This window comes from Gracilinanus agilis, unplaced genomic scaffold (assembly GCF_016433145.1).
Source record: "Gracilinanus agilis isolate LMUSP501 unplaced genomic scaffold, AgileGrace unplaced_scaffold22085, whole genome shotgun sequence".
NCBI classification, from domain to species: Eukaryota; Metazoa; Chordata; class Mammalia; order Didelphimorphia; family Didelphidae; genus Gracilinanus; species Gracilinanus agilis.
The window spans coordinates 1,884-8,178 of record NW_025353676.1 but is presented as its reverse complement, the minus strand read 5'-3'; the positions used below and the strand labels follow the sequence as shown (position 1 = coordinate 8,178).

At 39.5% G+C, this 6,295-nt stretch overlaps 1 pseudogene; it reads left to right on the top strand.

Moving 5' to 3' along the window:
* Positions 1 to 227: 227 nt before the first annotated feature.
* Positions 228 to 785, top strand: LOC123254435 (annotated as a pseudogene).
* Positions 786 to 6,295: the final 5,510 nt, after the last annotated feature.

Here is a 6,295-nt window from a genome sequence, read left to right as displayed (position 1 = left end):
TTCCAGAATTATTATTATTAGCAGCAGCATTATTGTCATCTAATATCAGTAAAAATCCAGAAAGGAGGTCTTTAGAGCAAGTTGGCTCTTTGCAATTTATTATGTAAGCACTGAATTGAGAACTGAAGGAAGGTTTCCAGTGCTGCACATAGTCATTGCCCTATTCTGATCCCTCTAAGAATGATAAAGAGGTAAGTTGGATAAAGAGTCTTTCCTGTTTGGGCCAGTGTTCGGGAGGCCGCCAGCATGGGATATACACCACCACAAGAATCGGAAGGTCCAGCGCAAGGAGTCCAAGAGCCATGATATCTACCCATGGCTGCTGGTGAAGCTGTACCCGTTCCTGGCTCGCAGAACCAACTCGATGTTCAACAAGGTTGTGCTGAAGAGGCTGTTCATAAGCTGGACCAACAGAACCGCCCCCCGCCCAAACCAGTCCTTGTCCCGAATGATCTGGAAGATGAAGCTGCAGGGCCGGGAGAACAAGAACACCGTGGTGGTGGGGACCATGGACGACGACGTGCACATCCAGGAGTTGCCCAAGCTGAAGGTGTGCGTCCTTCGTGTCACCAGCAATGCCCGCAGTCGCATCCTCAAGGCTGGTGGGAAGATCCTCACCTTCGATCAGCTGGCCATGACCTCCCCCAAGGGCGGCGGCACTGTCCTGTTGTCTGGTCCCAGGAAGGGCCAACCAAGTGTACAGGCACTTTGGGAAGGCGCCTGGCACTCCACGCAGCCACCTCAAGTCACCTAACCTTTCTGGGCTACAGTTTTTTCTTCTGTAAAATGGAGTTGGTGGTAGATGACATAATCTCAAATTTTTTTCTAGCATTAACTAAATTCTATGGTCTTATAATACCTCTCCTTTATGATTTATACTATGGATTTCAATCATGTTTTCTTGTAAAACATCACATGGTGCTATTGCCAGGATATCATTTGGTATTATAAAATATGTATGTGGTATGGAACGGAAACAATCCTAAACCCCCTAACACTCCAGCCACAAAAGTGTGTTTTCACCTTATCCTTCCATTTCTCTTCCATGAAGTGGTACCCATCTGGTTAAATATAGCCAAAATTTGCTGTCTTCACCCACTCTATGACTCCTATGTGTGACTAAGTAGTTACAAAACTGTATTCTCCAAGAAGTACTGGCATCCTTGTTGAGGTCTCCTTCCTTTGCCATCAGCCAGCTCTGACCTGATGATCTCAGAACCTCCACCATCACCTCCAAGCCTGGAACTGTCAATCTTGAGATTGATGTTCCTGTCACCTAGGAGATGAGGCAAACCAGAAGAAACAGCTCTGGTTTGCCTTGGTAGGGCATGCTTTAATTCCTATGCATTTTGCAAGTTGGTTATTTTTGCTGGAATGGAAGGGAGGGAGGGTGGCCTCAACCCCCATCCCTCGTGAAAAATATGGAAGTCTGAAGAAGAAGAAAGCTAGGGATAGAGTCCTTCCTTTTTTAAAAAGTCAGTGAATAATTGGCTCTTCCTGTTCAGTGACCAGTAAAGTAATGGCTTTGTCATTCCTAAAGTGCCCTTCAGCACTGAGTCATCAGAAGCAACCTCATGCTTCATCATCTTCAAAGCACCCAAGCATTGAGAATCAGGAAGGGTGGTTTTGCTAATACCTTGTTTAATCCCTGGTTATTCTTTATCAGTGGCAGGGCAAACTAGGGATTTTGGTGACCTAGGAGTTCATTGGTCTACTCAGGAAAATCCTTCCATATAACAATAATAGCTTTGACCTATATCACACTATTCTTTTTCTGGTTGGTATCAGCGACTTTATCTCTTCTCCCTTTTCTTTCTATTCCTTGTTATACATGATGTTACCAGTAGTGTGTGGAGCCAACTTGTACTGGCTCTGGAGAACTGATGGCTAAATTCTCAGTGTAAACATTTATACCTTGGAAATCAGCAAATGCTACAAATCAACATTTGATTTATTGTTTTGTTGATTGTTTAGATTTAAAGAAGTGATGGAGAAAATGTTAATTATGCAGATTGAACTTATATATGTATATGTATATATATGTGCATATATATACACGTGTATACATTTCCCCCTAGAGAGTCAATTGTTAAATATTTACCAGTATGATTCTGTTACCCTAGCATATCTTTGTTATACTGTATTACACTGGCATTTATGACTTGTAGGAGATTGTTGTTACAGAAGGAAATCATCTTTGATTTAATTCAATGACTAGAAATTTTTCTTGGATTCACCTTTAACCAAGTTGAATGAAGAATCTTTAGAGAACGTGATTAGAATGGAATTGAATAATTTCTGGAAAATAATTTTCCAGGGTATGCCAAAAGATGACTATTGTTCTCTTTGAAGAATCACAGCTATTAGCTGATCTTTCACTTGAATTTTATAACTATCTTACTGAAGAATTTTGTCTTTAGGGAAACTGTAAATTGTAAATAGAAATGGATTGTGTAAGAGGTTTTCAAAGGTAGTAGGGATTTCTTTACCTTTGGTTTTTCTTTCTCTCTAAAGTTGCCTAGAATTAATCTTATTAATTGGTCTCTTTCAGACTTGTGCCCCAAAGGCGGAGCACATGGTTTTTCTTTCACTTAACTATTCATTTCCTTCCTTTATAGGCCAGGAAAGAAAAACTTAGAAAAGTTAACTGACTTGGTCAAAGTCTTATTGTTATTAAACAGCCAAGTCAGGATGCAAATCAAGATCTTCTGACTCTAAATCCATAGTTATTTCTATTATGGAGTAAATATTTTCTACCTTCTTAGTTAATTCCATGGAGGGCGTGCTGATTATCCCTTCTAGGATCGCTGGCTCAAACTTCCAGAAAGCATCTTGGAGACCTTTCCTCTACTGAGTTTCTCCAGTTTATCCTGCACATGTACAAATCTATTTATCTATTTATGTATTATATAGACATACCTACATATATATGTATTTAGGTGTGTGTGTGTATACATACCCACACATGCACACACACACACACACATACACACACATACACACACACATAAAATAAGCTCCTTGAAATCCTCATGAGCTCCTTGAAAGCAGGGACTGTTTTTAACCTTTCTTTGTTCTTTCACCATCAGGCTTAAGCACCAAAGAGCCTGGCACACATTAGATGCTTAATAAATGACCAGACTTGATCACATTATGCAATGAATACATGAGACACTTTCATTGTCTGGGGTTCAATGCTATTCTCCTTAGCATGGGCTATCCCATAGTGATAAATGACCAACGGTAAGTCCCCACACCAGTCCATGTTTCACTGCTTCTTTTTTTCCCCTGGCACAGTGTTTTGTACATAGTAGGCATTTAATAAATGTTTATTGAATCGATTTGACAAGACAAAGTCAATCCTGGGTACAGCCTAAAAGTAGGGGGCCTTAGTTAGCAAGAAGGCGGCAAGAAGAAGGTACCTGTGTTAGGGTAGAAAAGGAGGAGCCTAAAACAAGATTCTTATACTTTGAATTTGTGCCTAGGGCTTGACTTGTAGTTATTAGTTTACTTCTCATTGGGAAGCCAAAGCTTGCCCTAGGTTGTTCACCTTCCTTTAAAAGAGGACCAATGGGATGCTATCTTGACTTGTGAGTAAATTAGATTTAAGTGAGGCAGATTTGCACATAGTCACCAGTCTCATTCTCTCTTCCAGAACCATCCAAGTCCAGTGGCAAGGCAAGAGTCAAGATGACTGGCAATGCCTGGGAAGCGGTGGATGCCTTTGTTGTCTTCAATGTCTGACCAAGCTTTAAGCACACTATAATATTGCTTCAGACCTCCTTCATGACCATTAGAACAAATTGTTCTCATCCGTCCATTCCACTATTTGGGGTAGGTATCCCCCTAACTCACCAATGGGTTTGAAGCCTGTCAATTACCCTCAACTTGGGTTGTTTGTCAGCTGTGATGTGGACATTGCTTATATTATAGCTTCTTGGAGCCACAGGTGAGAGTTGGGTGAAAGGTGGACGCCAAAGGAGGGAAGCAGCCTTGGAAAGGACTCTACAGAATTCCATGTGAACTGGAGAGACCTCCAGGAATTGATGCAGAGTGAAGGGAGCAGAGCCAGAAGAACCTTATACACAGAGACTGATACACTGTGGCACAATTGAATGTAATGGACTTCGCTACTAGCAGCAACACAATGACCCAGGACAATTCTGAGGGACTTATGAGAAAGAACTGTGGGAGCAGAAACACAGAAAAAAAACAACTACTTGATCACATGGGTCGATGGGGATATGATTGGGGATGTAGACTCTAAACGATCACCCTAGTGCAAATATTAATAATATGGAAATAGGTCTTGATCAATGATACATGTAAAACCCAGTGGAGGGGGCAGCTGGGTAGCTCAGTGGATTGAGAGTCAGGCCTAGAGACGGGAGATCCTAGGTTCAAATCCAGCCTCAGACACTTCCCAGCTGTGTGACCCTGGGCAAGTCACTTGATCCCCATTGCCCACCCTTACCACTCTTCCACTAAGGAGCCAATTCACAGAAGTTAAGGGTTTTAAAAAAACAACAGTTGTGCATTGGCTACAGGAGGGGGTTGGAAGGAGGGGAAGGAAAGAACATGAATCATGTAACTATGGAAAAATTTTCTTAATTAATCAATAAAATAAAATTTAAAAGTAAAAAAAGAAAAAAAGGAAAGGACTCTGCAAACCCTCACACTAGAGATGCTAGTCCTTCATAAAAATCCCATATCCTCACCCTAGATATTTCAACCATGGAAGAGAAGAGAACTTAATAAAGTCACACTAATAGGTGATAGGGATAAAAAGGCAAAAAAGTCTTTGCTCTCAAGGATTTTAGCAAAAGAATAGAAAAGAATAGAAACACATCTTACTGCCTATCTATACTACTCACATGGTCTTTCAGACTGATGAGGGAATTTGGAAAATGAGGGATTGGAAAAAAAAAAGCTACATATAACCAGAGAAAGTCTCCAGAAAAGCTTTTCACAGCAGCCCATGAGAGTTCATGCAATATATTTTGCCAGAATAGAGGAAGGAGATTAGCTAGCTTGGCCTGGAAGAATTGAAGTGAGGTGGGCAGCTACGTAGGCATGGTCTGCACATATGGGTGTCATTATATAGTATATCTTTTTAAAAATGCATGTATTTCAATTGTGCTATAAGAAATGATAAGCAAGATGATTTTTCAGAAAAAAACTGGAAAGATCTGCAGGAACTGATGCAAAGTGAAATAAGTAGAACTGGGAGAACATTGTATATAATAACAGCAATATTGGATGATGATTATCTGTAAAAGCTTGGCTACTCTCAGCAATGCAATGATCTGGGAAAATCCTTAAAGACTTATGACGGGGAATGCTATTCAGAGAAAGAACTGTTGGAATCATCTTTCACATCAGTGTATTTATGGTTATAGTTTTGGGTTTTGATTATGTATGAGTGTGGTCTTACAATGACCAATATGGAAGTGTGTTTTGCATGACAATAAGTTTTTAAAAATACATGTATTTAATGCCAGAAAATCCCAGTTCCATAGGTCTACAGAGGCAATATGTTTTAGTGATATTCAGTGAAATTGCTTCTGTATAATCAGGAAGACCTGGGTTCAAACTTGACCTCAGTCATTTAATCTCAGCTTCTTTATTTGTAAAATAAAGATACATTATAATTCCTACCTCCAGGATTGTGTGGATAAAAATGAGATTATATTAGTAAAATATGCTGCAAACCTTAAAATGCTAATTAAATTATAGCTATTATTGTTGTTGTTATTAATGCTATGAGTGACATAGACTTAGTTTACTTGATTATGAAGTGAATATATTAGAAAAGTCCTGCACTATGCCACACTTCCTCAAAAATCTTCTAGAGTTCTTTATTGTCTTGAGGATAAATTGCAAACTCCTCATCTTGGCATTTAAGGCTCTATATTCTGCCTCTCACATATCTTTCTAGCCATTTCATACTATAACTGTCTCCTTCACATACTCTCTGTCCAAGTTAAGTTGGCCTGTTAGCTGTTCTCTGTTTATCACCTTTTATCTTTTGCCTTTATGTCATTACAACAAGTGTTCCCCAAAGCACAATCCAGTGCCATTTCCTATAAGAGAAAATTCCAATGGAAGGATTTGTTCCCAACTTTTTTTTTCTTAAAAAAAGGTTGGTTGCCTTTTGCTTTCATATCATAGTCATTTCAAATTCTCTATCACCTCATTAAACCTTCCTTAATGACAAAGAAAAACCATTAAGAAAACTACCTGGCACCTTCATTAGTTTTATTGTTGTTTATTTTTTTATCTAGGCAAACAGGCT